We start from the raw sequence: 20,174 nt of genomic DNA, 5'->3' as shown, positions 1-20,174 counted from the left end.
ATCATCCAGGCTGTCTCAATTGACAGCCTGTTGGCAAGGCCATTCCTTACAGCAGACCATGTTTATCTAATCCAGTTCAGGGAACCTGAAGTCAAACTTCAGGAAACACATTCTACATAGTTTACCTGCCAAGGAACTCCCATACCTGTGCTGTACTCTCCCTGCAAGCTGTGGACCATTCTGAGGCATGTTCTAGAGTATGCTGTCAGCTCATGCTGGGCAGAACTATCACACTGCATAGAACATGTTCAATAATTTACTCAAACAACTCTCTCATGTAGCTGTAGATTGCAGGAAGATACTGATAGTTATGGAAAGTTGTCTTGAGAAGGCTGTTCACTATTCTCAGAGGCTGTTCTCACAAGTAGCCAAGCCTGGGCTTGGCTGTCCATGAGAATCACCAGTTCACTCTACTGCCCGTGTGAATAGCCCCTCAGCCTTTGTATTTAGGAACCCCTCATGACCAGTCAAAGAATGCTAGAGTTCTTAGGAATACAGGCTCACTCAATAGACCTGCTACACCAGGAAATATCTTTTTGTGCTGGAGACGTGAGCATGTCCCCTTTCTCTCCCCCAGGTATTTAGGGAGAGAGGAGGGCACTTCAGGTAGAAGCACACATTTGCATGATATTCAGGTAGAAGCTCAATTTGAGGGGAAAGAATTGCAAAAACCAGCCTTCTGAATACAGGCCTCTACATCATATACACAACTTACTGGTGTGCATTATGTGCATAGTGAAGAGGAATGTGGTACATATCTCTACTCTTTGTCACTTAAAGCATATCCCCAGCCCAGTGAATGCTTCAATAGTCTTCAGTTATCACTGTAATATTGGTTGCTTCACGTTTTCTTACTTTATATTTCATTTCAAAGCTGAATGTGCCCTGGTATTTTGGTAATGAACTGGTATTCAGGGAAAGCTTTATGGTCTTTCTCCACAGATGAAAAAAACAAACAACATGGAACAGTGTAATAAAAGTTAGGATGAATTCTGACAGTTTAAAAGTAAGAAATACGCAGTGGGTTCCAGGGCTAAACTAAACTGAGCTGTCTGGAGTCCAGCCTGAGACAAGAGAGTCTACCTTATTTAGGAATGAACTTTGAGTGGAAAAAACTCAAAGCTGTATATTCTTATTTTGTATTTCTCCTTTAGAAACCCATATTGTAAGATGCAATACATACACATGAACAAATGCAAACACATTAGGGTAGTCTTCTAGGAGATAATTAAGATAGTGGTGGGCTTTACTTCTGTACTGCTTACCCAGATCTATGTACAGGTATACATTCTCCACTTTTTCTGCATAGGGAGGATTATGTCCAGGGAAGCTACATGAAGAAATTCCTGTAGCTGCTTTCTGGTGTGGAAACAGTCCTCCTCTTTATGAAAGAAAATGGCAGTCTGAAGAGGAATGAACTGGGACTCTCCTTATCCAGTAGCATCACCCTAACAATCCTTCAGGAGTCAGCATATATAGTACTCCTTAAAAAGGAATCTTCTTGTCCCTCTGCATTTTAATCTCAAGGCTGATTTATATATTACCAGAGCAGTCAGGGAATCACTTTTGTGTGGCTTGATATCATGCCACTCCCATGACATCTCTGAGGAGGAGTCACAAGGACTAATTGGTGTAGTTGCTTGCCATGCCAGTATCATACTTTCCTTAGGGGCCCTGATATTAAAATGCAAAGGAGAAGTTATACAGAGGAAGGGGAACAGCGCTAGGCACCTAGGCTGAGAATGAGAACCAGGGCTGGACACTCATGATAAATACATTCCTCAGTAATGAACTGCCTTCAAAAGAAGACTGGCTGATAAAAATTTTGGAATATGCGGAGATGGCAAAACTTACAACACTAATAAGAGACCAAAACTTGGAATGTTTTAAAGAAGACTGGAAACCATTCTTGTTGTATCTAAAGAATTACTTTCCTACTATGGGCTTTACAGCAGGGTTTGAAATTTAGCAAAAAACTGCAGGTTGGGTAGATTAGCTATGTTTGTAAGGGTTTGAATTTATGTTTTGAATTATTATTATAGCAAGGGTAAATTTTATAGCTGATGATTCACGAAGAGATGTGTGCGGGAAGTCCACCTTTTTGTGTGTATTTGCAATGAATGACTGTTAAAATTAATAAAAATTGCATTTGGAAAAAAAAGATAAATACATTCCTCAGCAACAAGGGGAGTAATTTCCTTTGAAGTATCTGATTCTTTTTTCTTTCCCTTGTGTTACACTAAACTCCAGTTATCAAAATCTAGGGTGAATCTGCATCTTCCTATACAAACAGCAAACATACTGGTTTTCTGGATGAAAGAGAGGGGGAAATTTTATCAGGAGCAATGTCTGTGAACCCTCCCTGAAGTGAAAGGAAATTACACAAGTCCAGATTTATTTAGACAGCCTCCTACAGGAGATCTTCTTGGTAGACCATGAGCTCTGTCTGGCAAGCTGGGAGTGTGGCATGGCTGGTGGCTTTCTCCAATTGCACAAATGGCAGCAAAGCTTAGATAAGGTAAGTACTGTACAAAAGGTTTAATAAATCACATTGAGGGAATGCTGCATGGTTTGAAGATGAATGAAGATAATTGATTAAATATGCCATTAGATAGTGGCTGACATGTTGGGCAAGACAACATCAGTGTTTCCAATCTGCCAGCACTGGTAAAGTGTGCCATCAAGTTAATTTCGAATCCTGGCACCCACAGAGCCCTGTGGTTTTCTTTTGGTAGAATACAGGAGGGGTTTACCATTGCCTCCTCCCATGCAGTATGAGATGATGCCTTTCAGCATCTTTCTATATTGCTGCTGCCCGATATAAGTGTTTCCAATAGCCTGCGAAACATACCAGCAGGGATTCGAACCAACAACCTTCTGCTGTTAGTCAAGTATTTCCCCACTGCGCCACATGTGAAAATTGGCCTGGGTAGTGTTGTGCAAAAGCACAAATATGCAACTACTTAAAACAGTGTGCAGGCACTCACATAGCACTACTTCCAAGCAATGGAAGTAGCATTGTACAAGTGCCTGTGTGCAATTTTAAACAGCTGTACAACACCAGCAAGATTGGCTTTCATGTGTGCAACAGCCACAGCAGGTAAGAAATGCTGGCATTTCCTTGTGCAACATGTTGGCCAGTGTTTACCAAATACATGATACCTGGATCATAGGTTTTTCAAGATTATAATTGGAAGCACACTTAACTCCGTGATCCGAAATATATGCATTTTCTCCCAGAATAAAGAGTTTGCATCCTCCTACCCTTCATTAAAGACTTCATCAGGGAATCCCAGTGCATCCTCCTCCCTTAGAATGATGCCACTGCCCATCCACTGGCAGAGTGGGGGATTAACACTCCATAGTATCTCCTCACTCAGAGAAGCACAATTGTATCCAATATAGTGGCTTAATTTTCAAGGCATACCTTAGTACTTCATAGCACAGTTGCATGCCCTGGACCACCATTTGGGATGCACTGCATTAGACGTAAGTATGTGCAGATCTGCTTTGGGTTCGGTTAGCACACCTCCATTCTCTTTCCATAAGAGTTTGCTTAGTTAAACTTAAATGCATTACACACATAGTAACTTAACTCTGAAAATCTCTAATACATGTTAAAAAGAGAATTCACAAAGTGTATTTATTTGCATTTATCAGTCTGTATTAAACTCACTGCTCTAGTTGATGTGATTTGCTTCCCCATGTAGAAATGCCCTTGGGCATCAAAATGCTATTAGTGCTTTTGAAAACTGACAAGTTACTCACCTGTAAGTTTGGTTCTTCTAGTGGTCATCTGTTCTTTTACACCTCTGGGGCTTTGTGTGTGTGCAGAGACCATGTTGGATTCTTCCAAGCTTCATCTCCTGCTTTTTGGTGGGAACCCCGCCCCCAGTTGCTATATGTGGCTACACCTCTCCTCATCCCTTCAGTCATGGAGTCCAGTAGACCCAGCTGGGAGGATGTCAGCTGGCAGTCCAGTAGACCCAGCTAGGATGTACAGTAGACCCAACTGGGAGGATGGGAGGGTAAAAAAACAGATGACCACTAGAAGAACCAAACTTACAGGTGAGTAACCTGTTGTTCTTCAACATGATCTCTGTCTTTTACACCTCTGGGCACATTGCAAGCTGTCATAACGGAGGAGGGTCTAGTCGAAAATTGACTGAAGATTTGGTTCTGCCAAATGTCGTGTCCTTATGCGCCCTAGTGTCAATATCATAGTGCTGTGTAAAAGAATGCGGTGATGCCCAGGTAGCAGCTTGACAGATCATTTCAAGTGGAACGTTACACTCAAAGGCCAATGTCGAAGCTATAGTTCTGGTGGAATGGGCTTTAATGGTAACAGGTAACTCCTTATGAGCCAACTTGTAACACAGTTCAATAGTAGAAACTATCCACCTAGACAAAGACTGGACCAAAACTTGACTGAACCTTGAAGACCTCACCAAGGACTGTCATAAGAAAGAAAGAAAGAAAGAAAGAAAGAAAGAAAGAAAGAAAGAAAGAAAGAAAGAAAGAGGCCGACTTCCTCTATCCTGCAGATCTTTGGAGATAGACGGCTAAAGCCCTATGGACATCCAGGTGATGGAGCCTGCATTCTGCAGGAGAAGACTGGTTCTGAAAAAACACTGGCAGGTTTCTAGGTTGTGAACAATGGAAAGCAGAGACTACTTTGGGTAAGAACTGGACATCTGGTCTAAGCACCACCTTGTGAGGATGAAAATGGAGGTAAGGAGGGTCCACTCTAAGAGCCCGTAGATCGCCTACCCTTCTGGTGGAAGTAATGGCCATTAGGAATGCTACTTTCCAAGTAAGCAACCTTGGTTCAATTGTAGTCCAAGGTTCAAACAGGAGTTGCAAAAGATAGGCAAGTACTACCAAAAATTCCCAAGTGGGGGCCATCACAGGAGCATCAGGCAGAGAATGGTATAAACCCTTCAAAAAATGCTTGACCACTGGGTTTCTAAACCAGGAGGTGTCAGACTGCAGGGAGTTAGCCACTACTGTGGCCAGGTGAACTCTCAGCGAAGACATTTTCAAACCTGAACGTTTCAAATGTAAGAGGTAAGAACAGACCTCCTGAACTTTCAAACAGGAAACATCAAACTTGTGCTGAACAGCAAATTTTAGAAATCTAGTCCACTTATGTCCATAGGATTTTTTTGTCGCAGGTTTCCATATTGCTAGGAAGACCTCTTGAACTTCCAGCGAGAAAGCAGCTATATCCTCCATGCCATCAGGTGAAGGGATCGCACATCTGGGTGGAGTATTCGACCTCCAGCTTGAGAGAGGAGGTGTGGAAAACATGGCAGGCCTTTTTCAGGCCTGGGAACCAAGGCCGTCTCGGCCACCATGGCACTATCAGGATACCCTTTCTGCCTTGGCCTTCCTGAGCACTCTTGAAATAAGCAGTATTGGGGGGGGGGAGATTTTATTTATTATATTGATTTATCAAATTTGTTCATTGCCCCAAACTTTGATCGCTGATACATGTAATGACCCAACTCTAAATAATTCATGTGGTGCTGGGCCTCCTTCACAGTACAGTGGCCACTCAGGTGGTATCGGCCTGTATGAGCTCCCCATCCAGTCTCTGGTCATAATGACTGATCTGGGGAGAGGTGGTTGGAAAGGTGAGCAATACTGGTCCACCAGGAAACCATTTCACGTACCCAGACCGGGGTACGGGAGAAGGAGGATATGGTCCAAATCTCACTGTGGATCAAAAGAACTGAGAAACCAACACTGGAGAACATTCATCCTCAGACGAGCGTGGGGCAGGACATATGTGGTTGTTGCCATATGGCCCAGGAGATGTTGCACAGTCTCTACCCTTTATGGGCCTCCTCTTATCACCTCTATTTCACTCAGTTCTTCAACCTCCCTCCAGGGCCACTGATCAAGACCACAGTAAGGGGGGGAGTTAAATTCCCTCACCCCACTGATCCAGACTGAAAATATTTAAGAAAGAAAAACAAGAATGCATGGACCACTAACATATTTAACAAAATGTGTAGTTTGGCTGTTAGGTGTATGCTTAAAAACATTTAATGTATGAGCTGATCAGAATAAAGTGAGTTTCATTTGCCCCTTATATGTTGACAATGTCTAATGACTGGATTCAAACCTAACAAAAGAACCACTTCACAAAAAAGCCACTGAATCCCACAATTTCCTGTTATGGGTGTAAATTGAACAAATAGTAATGACTCAACATAAAATAACTTAATTTAAACAAAGAACAGGACAACTGTATTTTCAACAGTGAGCCAGTGTGGTGTAGTGGATAGAGTGTTGGACTAGGACTGAGGAGACCCGGGTTCAAATCCCCATTCAGCCATGATACTTGCTGGGTGACTCTGGGCCAGGCACTTCTCTCTCAGCCTAGCCTACTTCATAGGGTTGTTGCGAGGAGAAACTTAAGTATGTAGTATACTGCTCTGGGCTCCTTGGAGGAAGAGCGGGATATAAAATGTAAAATAATAACACTTTATAAGCTTTTAATGGGCAAACCATCCTTTCTTTGACTAACTGGAATTACTTAAAGTGAAGCTAAGCTTTTGGTAGACTTGCTCAAGTATAAATCATCTCATCATGGCCAGACAGGATTGCTTAGGATAACAAAAACACTAGAAAAGGAATCTGCTGGGATAATGAAAACATTAGACAAGGAGCACTGAACTATCTTTGCCAGTAATTCTGTTCCTGCAGTGAAATATTAATATGTGTGATGGGAACATTCAATTTAATAAAAGCAACAATGTAGTATACTCTTAGCTAGGCAATGCTCTGTCTGTAATCTCACAAAATGACTGCTTTATTTGCTTTACCCATGCCAAACTAGGTTTTATTAGCAATTCCAGAAGACAGACTTATTCTTTCTCTGTGAATGTTTGCATTTCCCTCTTATCAGTGCCAACTCACTGCCTTTCATGCCCGAGCCAAAAGACAATGAGCCATGTAACCTCTTTCTGATGCTGACCCTGCCTCTCCCATTGGCACCATCATCTTCCCCTCACGAGGCTGGCCCACCTTCTAGGCATGCAACTGCCGGAAGCTGTAGGTCAGCAGCAGCAGCAGTGACAGAACTTCCTGCATGTAGTGATGGGCTCTCCTCAGCATCTTGCTGTGCTAGTTTCAAAAGCTGGATCTCTTGCTCTCGCCCTACCCACCTTCCAGCAACACACTTTTATAAACTGGCAGCGTCCAGATCCCGCCATTTTCCAGGAGTAATAAAAATTATGTTTTTAAAAATAATAAGGGGGAGGGTGGGCCGGCGGAATCTGCGGATACCAGCAAGAACAGAAGATGGTGTTATGAAGACAGTTAAGAGAACAAAAACAATTTTTAAAACTGAAGTGGGATGGAGGAGCCAAATGATTTGGAAAAAGACAGGAAGTGTAGTTGCCAATAACTGGCAGGATCTTCTAATTAATGGGATAGTGGTATGATACCAGAACAGCAAATTTAACATTTAAAAGCAGGGGCCGGCGGAGGGGAGAGCCAGGTGGCTACTGTAAGTGACTATTAGAAAAACAAACTACCTTGCAGGCCAAGAACAGGAAGAAAAGTTTGTCAGTAGTGTAGGTGTGCCATGTGTGGAAATTAGGGGGTGTGCTCGGGTGGACCCCCATGGGACTCAGACCTCCTGAAGGTTTCCACCCACATCAGCCACACCTCTGCAGCTTGTGCTATGACTGTCCACATCTTTTCCTGCTCCTCCTGCAACATTTTCCCTTTCCAATTCATATTAAGAAAGAAGAAAAAACTACTGATGAAAGACCAATTGTGATAGAAAGCTCTATAAGGGGCTCTACATCATCTGGAAGCTCAGCAACATTGCCCACAGAAACAGCAATGAAGATGGAACTTATCACCACCTGGAAGTATCCCAGAAGGTGAATATTAAAGTTGAACTTATGTGCTGAATGAGGTTAAAAATCTTCCTTCTCCGTGCCAATACTGAACCTGAGCCCTTTAGAACTATGTAGCTCAGTGGGAAAAGGTTTAGGGAGAGGAGGAAAAAGCGGGGGGGGGGAGGGAGAGATAGCTTCTGCAAGCCTCAAACAGTGCTATAATTCTCCTGGAACTTTTACATACAGCAGGCTTTACTGCAAGTTTACTGAAAGCTTTACTGCGAATTCAAAGTTGTCCCAAAAAACTGATGCAAATAGTGGATTTTTTTACCCCGAATATAAATTGGGCTACACTAACATGCTGTGAAAAACCCGAATTGTGTATGAACTGATCCACGAAAACTTGTTGGGACTTGGGGATAAATCTGGCCGATATGTAAATGCTAGATCCCCTCCGTTCTGGAACAGAGGCGTATCTAGGGAAAATAGCGCCTAGGGCAAGCACTGGAATTGCGCCCCCGTCCAAGCATCTGACACCCATCTTTCAGATAACTTTACCATAATATCAGCTCAAAAATACAAGTCAAGCTCGTTAATCTTTTAATATTTCAAAAACTATTTAGCTGTGGGTGTAGCCAGACCAAAAAATGCTGGAAAACTACAAATTTCAGTATGCTGGGGCTCATGAAATACCCAAATACTATGTGGAGGTGTACTTGGAAAACTAAACAGAAGTGCTTGTCTAATTCTCTACTATGCACTGTAGCATCACTATTACATAAGTTTTAAAAATAAATGGAGAATTTGGCTTTTCCCAGATACTCTGAAAATAATTAAAGGATATGCAGAGTGAACTGTGTCACTGCTTGGAATATATTCTATTTTATATATCTATAATATATTTCAGAAAGACAGTTAAAATGAGAGAAAGAGAGCAAGAAACTCCCAGTGGGCCTTAATCACACTGAATCAAAGACAAACTCACCATTAATAGCCATATTATTAAGACATCACATTTAACTCACTTGTCACAAGAAGCAAAGTAAGAGCAAATGAATACAATCCTAGCTCATAAGCTTCAGCTCATTATTCACAAGCCCTGATTCTCTGTACATAGTGCCAAACTGAATATGTGTACAGTGACTTATATTATATTAAATTAAAAAAAACACAACACCGACAACCCCTTCGGAGGCTTCCTAAAGGCTGTGGGGTGGGTCTGCAAAGGTTCCCCCTCCCCATGCTGGCCTCTAGGGCTTTACAGGGACCATTTGAGCATGTGCGGTGGCCATTTTTATTTTTATATATATATATATATATATATATATATATATATATATATATATATATATAGCCGCTGAAAACAAAATGGCTGCCATGCAAGCTCAAATGGCCTCTGTGAGGCCTGGCATGGCCTAGGGCCTCACAGAGGCCATTTGAGCATCCACAGTGGCCATTTTGTTTTCGGTGGCCATTTGAAAAAAATTTTAATTTTACAAAATGGCGCCCCCCTTCAAGTGGCACTCGGGGCACGTGCCCTGCCTGCCCTACCCTAGATACGCCCCTGTTCTGGAGGAGATGGGAGTTAAAGGGCTTTAGGAGCCCTGTGTGAAAAACTTCCTGTTGGCTGGTGCTCTGAACAAAAGTGGCAGGGGATAAACTGCAACATTTTGTTGTGGGTATCCACTTTTATATTGCTATTGCTGCACAGAAAAACAATTATTCTAATTATAGAAGAATTAACATTTGAGTCAAAACAAACTCATAGGGGAAATTCTCAAGCAAAATTCGCCCAAATTTTCTTGGAAATATCAAATCTGGATTTTGCTAATTTGCACACCTGCATTCTGCACATTTTTCAAATTTTTCATGAGGATGCTCAGGGCTATGATTCTCACTACAGGAATACCAACAAATCTCCTGTTTTGATGATGGGTACATTGTAGTATACTAGTAGCACTATACACATATCCAACTGAAGACTGGTGTGGAAAGAGAAAGGTGCAATTGAACCTACAGAAATCCCTCCCCACACGTACATGCACAACTCAGCATATGCAGGTGAGACAGATTATGCCCTTAGATCTTTAAAAGTATCTCTCAAAAGTGAAAATGGAAAATATTTAAAATGCTAGGCTGAATTCCACCACAGCAAAACCATATAACATACTGTATACTGCTCATATGAACTCAATTCAAATGTAATATTTTATACTATAAAGCTGTTTCCATGTGTTCTTGTTCCACACCCATCCACTAAAAGACCAAATACAGATACATGTGACACTGGCAGCTCCTGATTGGCCACAGCACACTATGGTATATATACATGGAGCAAAAACAACAAAAATTTGTTATTTATCTTAATTTGAGTTTCTTAAAGCAAGAATGGAATATAAATGTGGCAAATAAATATACTGTGAAAGAATTTACCTTTCAAGTTCTACTACCATGTTACTTGTGTCCAGGAGAATACTCAGCTAGTAGCCAGTGTAAAATGCCCTCTCCCTACTGATATCAATGTGAATTGTTCCAACAGAGTCCTTTGAGGCTTTTCTCTTCCAGACAACATAAGTAACAAAAGACATTTCTTTACTCCTAATTTATGACCCGCCTGCTATTCTAAATTCTGTCACTCTCTCAAGCAGAGTCTTCCAATTATGCCAAATTACATGGTAATTTTGAAGCATCAAGCTAAATGTATTATGCTAGCTGCACATATTAGAAACACAAAAAAGGCTTCCAAAGATTATGATTATGATTAACATCTTATCATATTATCAGCAGTAAAATGCCATCAGTTTTAAAGGCTTTTAGCACTGCTCAAACCAAATCATTTTAGAGAGGAAAAACATACTGCAAATTAAAGGAAATAGGTTATGTAGTTAAAATAAAAATTGTGTTGCTATTTTTAAAATGGATGAGATGTATTTTTTTAAAAAAAATTCCTCTCTAATTTCATCATTATTAGAAGCTGCCTATTTGGCAGGCTTAGTGTTAAGAATTGCATAAAGGCTGGATAAACTGGTATTTATCATTTTAAGAACATAAGTGCATTTTAAGAACATAAATATAATACTTAACAGGTCTGACCAGTGATCTACCTTGTTCTGTATCAAGTTGGCTCCTAACATGCTTTTGAATAGTCTACTTTTGGTTCTGATTCACCTTGCATTCTTCAGAAAAAGAAAAAGAAAGAGCTTGACATGAACCCTATCAATGTTTCTCCTGTCCAAAATATGTTTAGAAGAAGCTTATTACAAAATGAGACATTAAGAAAGGGATCTAGTTCTTGTCAGTCAGTTCCTGTAGTTTTAAATAACTGCATTCTTTGGCTGCGAGGAGGGACTACCACATGAAGTTCCCAGCCCTGGCAAGGAACCCTCCACCAATGTGCCTGAGGAATTGTCAGGAGAGTGGGAGCTGGTGGTAGTAACTGTGGAGTCCATGGGTAAGTCACCTCTATGGAGGAAGCATATAGTGATATATGGAAGAACCACAAGTGAAAGGAGAAAATAGGCAAAGGGAGGGGGGAAATCTAGTTCGTAGGAGTCTTCACTGGTTTTACCTGCTTGCTATTTAAAAATCACCCATTTGTTCTTTTAAACCTGCTTAAGATTTTATCCAACTCTGGATCAGGCCCTGATGATTCTTAAAGAGGCACAAGATTTTATTGTATTTTTTAACAGCTGAGTGGTATTTATAAATATATAATTCAACTGTAGCTAATTAGAAATAAAATTTGGGCTCAATCAGCTAATAGGGAACTTTCCTCATTTAAGAATATTTGCACTTGATTTTCTATGTAAGTTCTTCCACATTTAATAAAATCTATTAAAAAAACTAAAGCAAATTCACATTGAAAAAAATCAATATACCAGTAGGGGTAAGTGAAGCACAAGTGTTTAGTCTCATATTCTTCGGCTAGGGTTGAAGGTGTGCTTTGGTGGAATCAGTGTAGAACACTGTAAATGATACATAAAACAAAAACTTCCTGTGAAGTTCACAGAAAGAACATAGCAGGCTACATAACCATTGCCATGATGTCTTCTTAGCAGATGCAGTTTTTAATGAGGTACCGATAAATGAAACTCATGGGATTTGGAAGATATACAGTCATTTGATGAAAAATTCAGTTACAGGTCTGCAGGGGAAGTCAAGATGCAAGCCCTGATACAGATCACAGAAAAATACTAACATTGATGTCTATATACAGATATCTACCTACCTATATTTTAAAATAGTTCGGGCAGAAGGAATTCTATTCAGAATATCCTCACCCATACTCTCTGAACATTACTGTCCAAAGAACAATATACAGGTACACTTGGGAATTAATCCAGAGATCTTCATGGGCTTGAAAAGTCTATGGATCTTTCCCCCGAACATATTATTTGCACTGATGATCACGTGTGAGGAGTAAAGATATGCCTGGATTCAGCCTCCCCTCCAAACAGATTCTCAATTCTGCTGGAGAGAATACTGATGCATATTCAGATGGGAAGAGTGGCCAATCATTTTATACAATTGTTATCTATGTGAGGGGAACTCTGAGTGGGGGACAATATCTCTCCCATACCAGGACTTTTACACACAGCAGGCTTTACCATGAGTTTACTGGGAGGCTTTACTGAAAACTCGAAGTTGTCCACAAAACCTGACACAAATAGTGGATTTATTTTACCCCAGATATAAATTGGGCTATACTCTAACATGCTGTGAAAAACATGAATTATGTGTGAACTGCTCCCCGATAACTCACAGGGACTTTGGGGTAAATCTGGCCGATATGTGAACATACCCCCTCCATAACCGCCCTGAGCCATTTTTGGAAGGATGGTATATAAATCAAATAGCTAAATTAAATAAATAAATAACAGGGTCCCTATTAGGGTATCAGACCATATTGAATGTGTGCACTTAAGTTTGGGGACCAGGGATAGATTGGGACTTCTGTTGGTGTACCAATTGCCCCGCTGCCCAACGGAATCCCTTACTGAGCTCGCGGACTTGGTCATGGAACTTGCGTTGGAGCCTCACAGACTTCTGGTGCTGGGGGACTCCAATGTTCATTTCGGGACCAACTTGTCCGGGGCAGCTCAGGAGTTCATAGAGGCCATGACAACAATGGGCCTATCCCAAGCGGTCTCTGGATCAACGCATATTGCAGGTCACACACTTGATTTGGTCTTTTATTCTGATCAGGGTGGTGTTCCATGGGTGGGGACTCCTGTGATATCCCCATTGTCATGGACGGACCACCATCTGGTTAAGGTTGGATTTACAACCACTTTCCGCCTCCACAGGGGCGAGGGGCCTATTAGAATGGTCCGCCCGAAGAGGTTATTGAATCCGGTAGGATTCCAAGAAGCCTTGGAGGGATTTAATGTTGGCTGTGCTGGTGATCCTGTTGATGTCCTGGTTGAGAATTGGAACAACTTGCTCACCAGGGCAGTAGACATGATTGCTCCTAAGCATCCCCTCTGACCCGCTTCAAAATTGGCCCCTAGGTATACTGAAGATATACAGGGGCTGAAGCAGCAAAGTAGGCGACTGGAGCGCAAGTGGAGAAAGACTCAACTAGACATGGAGCACATCTAAAGATCTATGCTCAGGCAATACGTGCAGCAAAGAAGTGGTTCTTTTCTCCTCCCTCGAATAAGAATTTGGAATAATCAGTTACCCACTGTGATGTGTTTAAAGAATTTTTCGCAGATAAAATCTTTCGGATTTGGGCCGACTTAGACGGAGATTCCACAATTAACTTGATGTCTGAACTGGAGGTGTCCGACAACTCCTCTTATGTGACTCGAGTGGATCAGTTTCAGTTTGTGACTCCTGAGGATGTGGACAAGCTGCTTGGGGCGATGAAGCCTACCACTTGTTCTCTTGACCCTTGTCCAACATGGCTTGTTCGATCTAGCAGGGAGGCTGTTGTAGGAGGCCTGATGGAAATCATAAATGCTTCCCTGATGGAGGGCAGGATGCCTCCTTGTCTTAAGACCTATTCTAAAGAAGCCTGCATTAGATCCCTCGGAGTTGAGCAATTATAGGCCTGTTTCCAACCTCCAATGGCTGGGCAAGGTAATTGAGAAGGTGGTGGCCTCTCAGCTCCAGGTGGTCTTGGAGGAAACTGATTATCTAGACCCATTTCAAACTGGATTTCGGGCAGGCTATGGGGTGGAAACTGCCTTGGTCACCTGATGGATGATCTCCAATTGGCAATTCACAGAGGAAGTGTGACTCTGTTGGTCCTTTTGGATCTCTCAGTGGCTTTTGATACTATCGACCATAGTATCCTTCTGGAACGTCTGAGGGTGTTGGGGGTGGGAGGCACTGTTTTACAGTGGTTCCGCTCCTATCTCTCAGACAGATTTCAGATGGTGTCGATTGAAGGTTGTTGCTCTTCAAAATCTGAGCTTAAGTATGGTGTCTCTCAAGGCTTCATACTTTCTCCAATGCTTTTTAACATCTACATGAAACCGCTGGGAGAAATAATCAGGGGATTTTGAGCTGGGTGTTACCATTACGATGATGACACCCAAATCTACTTCTCCATGTCAACCTCTTCAGGAGCTGGCATATCCTCTCTAAATGACTGCCTGGAAGGATGAGGGAGAATAAACTGAAGCTGAATCCAGATAAGAAGGAGGTACTTATTGTGTGGGATCAGTACTCTAGATACGATTTTGATCTCCCTGTTCTAGATGGGGTTACACTTCCCCAAAAGGAACAGGTTCGCAGTGTGGGAGTACTTCTGGATTCACACCTCTCCCTGGTTTCTCAGGTTGAGGCGGCGGCCAGGGGTGCTTTCTATCAGCTCCGGCTGATTTGCCAGCTGTGCCCGTTTCTCAAGATCAATGACCTCAAAATAGTGGTACATATGTTGGTAACCTCCAGACTTGACTTCTGTAATGCACTCTACGTGGGGCTGCCTTTGTATGTAGTCCGGAAACTTCACTTGGTTCAGAATGCAGCAGCCAGGTTGGTCTCTGGGTCATCTTGGAGAGACCACATTACTCCTCTGTTGCTAGAGCTACACTGGCCGCCAATAGGTTACTGGGCAAAATACAAAGTGCTAGTTATAACTTACAAAGCCCTAAATGGCTTAGGCCCTAGGTATTTAAGAGAACGTCTTCTTCGCTATGTGCCCCACCGCCCATTGAGGTCACTTGAGGAGGTCCGTCTCCAGTTGCCACTAACTCGTTTGGTCGCTACACAGAAATGGGCCTTCTCAGCTGCTGCCCCAGGGTTGTGGAATGCGCTCCCTACTAAAATACGAGCCTCCCCATCTCTGGCAATTTTTAAGAAACTTCTGAAAACACATCTCCTCAACCAAGCTTTCTCAGCTTTTTAAAACTTGTTTTTAAATTGTTTTGGCTATTTAATTGGTATTTTATGATGTTTAATTGTTAACTATTATTTTATGCAGTTTTATTATTTCTGTTTTAACTGTCAATTGATTTTAATGGTGTTTTAATGTAAACTGTCCTGAGCCTTTTGGAAGGGCGGTATAAAATGTCCAAAAATAAATAAATAAATAAATAAATAAATAAATTTCTGAGAAGATGCAAGTTAAAGGGCTTTAAAAACCCCATGTGAAAAACATCTCAGTGTTGAATGTGGGTTTTCTTCCTATAAAGTGTCCTATTAGTGCAATGAGGACTAAATCCAGAAAGGCAAACTATATATAGAAGCTCATTTCTGCACAGTGAAATATAGGAACATAGGAAGCAGCCTTCTACTGAATCAAACCATTGTCCATCTAGCTCAATATTCTCTACATAGACTGGCAGTGGCTTCTCCAAGGTTGCAGGCAGCAGTCTCTCTCAGCCCTATCTTGGAGATACCAGAGAGGGAACTTGGAAGTTTCTGCATGCAAGCATGCAGGTGCTCTTCCCAGAGCAGCCCCATCCCCTAAGGGAAATATCTTACAGTGCTCACATCTAGTCTCCCATTCAAATGCAAAACAGGGTTGACTATGCTTAGTAAAGGGGACAATTCACGCCTGCTTCCAAAAGACCACAGGGCTCTATGGTCACAAGAAGTCGACACTGACTCAACGGCACACTTTACTTACCAAAAGACTAGCATTCCTCTCTTCATTGCCATTCTGAATTGATGCAAAAAAGTCTGATTCATTTGATACAGCATTGATTGATGGACTGATCAAACTTTGAAGCTCAGTGACACTCCTGCTCTATCCTGCGCTCATGTGTGTCCATTAGAAAGGGCGCTTGGAGCGTCTTTGCCTTCATTTCCTGGACAACTGCAGCGTCTTCAGCGATCATTGAGAGAAGAATTAGACAACGCAAGTGAGAGATTAGTATTATTGTCAATGATATATCCTCCACCTGTAGTGGGGAGGACGCATGGGTCGTGAGAATACCCCCGGATCACTCAAGGATTATCAGTTACAGATAAGCAACCTGTTTATCCTTGATGTGATCCCGGTTGTATTCACACAACTGGGTGATTAGCAAGCTCCCTGTATAGGTGGTGGGTACAGGTTGTGGCTTACCTCTATATTCCATATTATACTAGGATCTGTTTCAAAACACCTCTCCCAAATAAAGCATCTGATGTGGAACTTGAGTCCAGTATATACTGCTTAATGAAGGGATATTCAGAAGACCAGTTCTCTGCCTTCCTAATATCATCTGTAGATACTCCTGATAAACTGGGTGCCGAGGAACCCACCGCATGGGTAGAATATGTGCTAATGGTGGTTCCAACCCTTAGCTCTGATATGACTAGGACCGGGGAGACCCGAGTTCAAATCCCCATTCAGCCATGAAAACTAGCTGGGTGACTCTGGGCCAGTCACGTCTCTCTCAGCCTAACCTACTTCACAGGGTTGTTGTGAAAGAGAAACTCAAGTATGTAGTACACCGCTCTGGGCTCCTTGGAGGAAGAGCGGGATATAAATGTAATAATAATAATAATAATAATAATAATAATGATGATGATGATGTCTCTGTTATTGCTGAGACAATTCATCTTGATAATCTCTGTCTATTCTGTCTTCCTTCTTATCTTCCCTCTAGGATACAAACAGATCATTGTCCTTCCTGAATGACTTTGTCTGATCTAAATAAAAGGCTTATTTATTTTTTATGTATTAACATATTTGTATACTGCCCCAAACACAAGTCTCTGGGCGGTTTTCTTATGCTCTTCTCACATCCACGATATGCAACATCTTCCTTAACTCTGTTTCTGGATACAGAAAAAGGTAGGGAGGATTATGTCTTGGTTAATGTTGAAGTATGTGAATGTTTTTGGTATGAAGCTCAAGTCTGCTTGAAGGACAACCTTTTCTCTATGGAAGCAAACATAAGGGGCAGTGTTCCCTGTAAGGCATGCGCACATGCCTGCGCCTCTGCTCTAGCTGAATCAGGAAGGCCCCATTCTGAATGCATGTATGCACACACTGCCTTGATACTCCTGCCCAGAACAAAATTCATTCCACACACAGATGAAAAAAATTAGAGAGAACACTGATAAGGGGCATCTGCTCGTAATACATGTAACTCACTAACCCTTTGTACAGTTGTTATCTCTATCAGAAATGCTGTTTTTCATCAATAGAAATCAAGGGTATTGTTCCCAGTGGTTCAAATGGTTTATTTGTCAGTCCCATCAGAACCACTGACAGACTCCACTGGCGTATTGGTTTATATATGGACAGGTACATGCTCTTTAACCCTTTTAGGAATTTCTTACACCATGGGTGTGAGTACACCATTCCTGAATCAATACCAACATGACAACTAGAGATCACTGCCAAGAGTACTCTTATTAAGAAATGTTATAAGCCAGTCAATTTTAAGCTGGAGAGGTAAGTCAATATATGATTTAAATCAGAAGATGTTGGAGAGAATGACTTGTTAGTTGCATAGGTTTCAAATCTCTTCAATTTTGCTGCATAAGTCTTTCTTGTTGATGGCTTTCTTTCATTAAATAGAATATCTTCTAACAATGCAGCACTGGCTGCATCCCCAGGATTCTCCAAATTGTTAATCCCAGCATTTGTTCATCTGGGTGTAGAACTTTACCTTCGTCCATCTAAAGTAGATCTGCTTGCACTGGTAATTTTTAATCCTGCCTCCGAATAACCATAGTATCTTCAGGTACCATGTCTGCCTTTGCCATTGCAGTGTTATCAAGATGCAGTCCGTCTTGAGGTACATAATCTTGCTCAACACTCTTGTGATTAAGGTAATTGGTGGATATATGTAACAGAAATTCTTGTCCCCATTAGAGAAGAAATGCACCCCCCAGTGACTTCTTGCCTGTGCCTGCACAAGAGACATAGTGAATGCATTTCTTGTTCGCAAATAAATATGTTCTTGGAGTTCCCCACATGTCACATATCTTTTGCAAATATTTGTGATGGAGACTCCAGTCATGTATATTTGATTTGCAGACATCTCTGCTCAAGATGTCTGCTTCTACATTCTACATTCCTTTGATGTGTGTGGCAATGGGATCAATCTTGTCACTTATGCACCAGTCCCAAAACTGTATAGCCAGATTGCACAATGGGTGAGACATTGTTCCCCTCTAGTTGTTGACATATGCAATTGCAGTGGTGTTGTCCATAACCAGTTGGACCCTTTCCCCTTGCATCATAGGGCAGAAGGCTTTCAGCACCAGGAAGGCAGCTAGTAGCTCCAAGATGTTTATGTGGAACTTGTTACTTTTCTGTCCATTTGCTACTCATTTGGTGTGTCAGGCAATGTGTCCCTCACCCTACTTTTGATGTGTCCAAGGTCACAATTATTTCTTGGAATATTGATTGGAATGGCATACCTGTGGTTAAATTCCCTTTATTCTCCCACCATAGAAGGGACCCCTTTATCCTTTCTGGAATAAGCAAAGCCTGTGATTGGTCTCCCATTTGAAAATATAATTTCTCCTGAAACCATAGTTGAAGGGTGTGCATGTGAAGCTTCGCATGCTGAATGGCTCCTGTACATGAAGCCACAAGACTTAATAACACTTGAATCTATTTTGCTGACCAATGTGGGCTGCGTATTGCCAATGATACATTGTTTTAACTTGGAGATCCTTTCTTCTGGCAGGAACGCCATCTGTCTCCCCACACCTAGCATTGGTGCCTATTAAAAGTATGGTCTTTGAAAGTTGTATTTTTTTAATTCTTGTGGTTGAACTTTATCCCTAGATCCTCCATGAACGGCATCATCTCCTCTAGATCTTTCTGTAATTTGTATCTGGAATGAGCTGGCAGCAACCAATAATCTAGGTACAGATAAACCTGCATGACCTCTCAAGTAGGCGATTATGACTGCCATACACTTTGTGAACACTCTCGGGGATGTTGAAATCCTGAAAGGGAGCACATTGTACTGAAATATTAGGGTTCCCACGATATACCGTAGGTATTTATTGTGGTGTGTTTGAAATATATATCTTCTAAATCTATTACAGCAAAGCACCTGTTTCCTTTTAGCAACGGAAGAATAGCTATTATGGAAATCATTCAGAACTTTGTGGTTTGTATGAATTTGTTCAACGCTCTCAAATCCAGGATTGGACGGATACCACCATCCTTCTTTGGTATTTGAAAATACCTTAAATAGAAACCTCCTATCTGTTGATTCCAGGGGACTTGTTCTGTGGCATCCTTTCCCAATAATGTTTTGACTTCCTCTAACAAAGTCAGAGTTGAGTGTGTGTACTTTATACTCTGGAAATATGGTTTCGTTTGGAATTCTATTGCATAACCATTATGTACAACACAAAGAATCAATTTGTCTGTTGTTATCCATTCCTACATGGAGTAGTGGTTTGCTATCAATGGGATTTTGACTAAAATGAGTTGATGTGGATTCTGCGAGACATCAAAGGCTTTGTTTATTGTTCTCACCCTGTTTTTGACAAGAAGTGGTTTGCTTGTTCCTAGGCATGTATGCTTGATTTTGATTTCTACCTGATTTCCTGAAATCTCTCTTGTCTTGGTTCTTATACTACAATCTATATTTCCCATACGACTGACTAGATGTTTATGGTTGTTTTTGTTTCAATGAATAACCTGGCTGAATGGACAGAACTGCAAACCATTTAGCTGTTAACTTGGATCCCGCCCCCCCAGTTTTTCTAAGGTTTCATTCATCTCCTTACTGAACAAACCTTCCCCTTCAAATCTGAGGTCTTCAATTTTTTCTCTAGTCTCATCCTGCAAAATGGATGAATGCAGCCAATCATGGAGTCGTAAAGCAATCATTCCTGCCATATTCTTCAATTCACAGTCCATCAAATGATGTACAGTGCTAATCTGCTGCTTCGTGA

General features: G+C 41.6%; 1 protein-coding gene across 4 annotated transcripts in view; it reads right to left on the bottom strand.

Annotated features, from left to right (window-relative positions):
• PCP4 (Purkinje cell protein 4) overlaps nt 1-20,174 on the bottom strand; it is a 114,506-nt gene that overhangs the window by 32,231 nt on the left and 62,101 nt on the right. The gene's annotated exons all lie outside the window — the stretch shown is intronic.

Source organism: Hemicordylus capensis, chromosome 3 (assembly GCF_027244095.1).
Source record: "Hemicordylus capensis ecotype Gifberg chromosome 3, rHemCap1.1.pri, whole genome shotgun sequence".
Taxonomy (NCBI): Eukaryota; Metazoa; Chordata; class Lepidosauria; order Squamata; family Cordylidae; genus Hemicordylus; species Hemicordylus capensis.
This window is presented reverse-complemented; position numbering and strand designations above follow the sequence as displayed.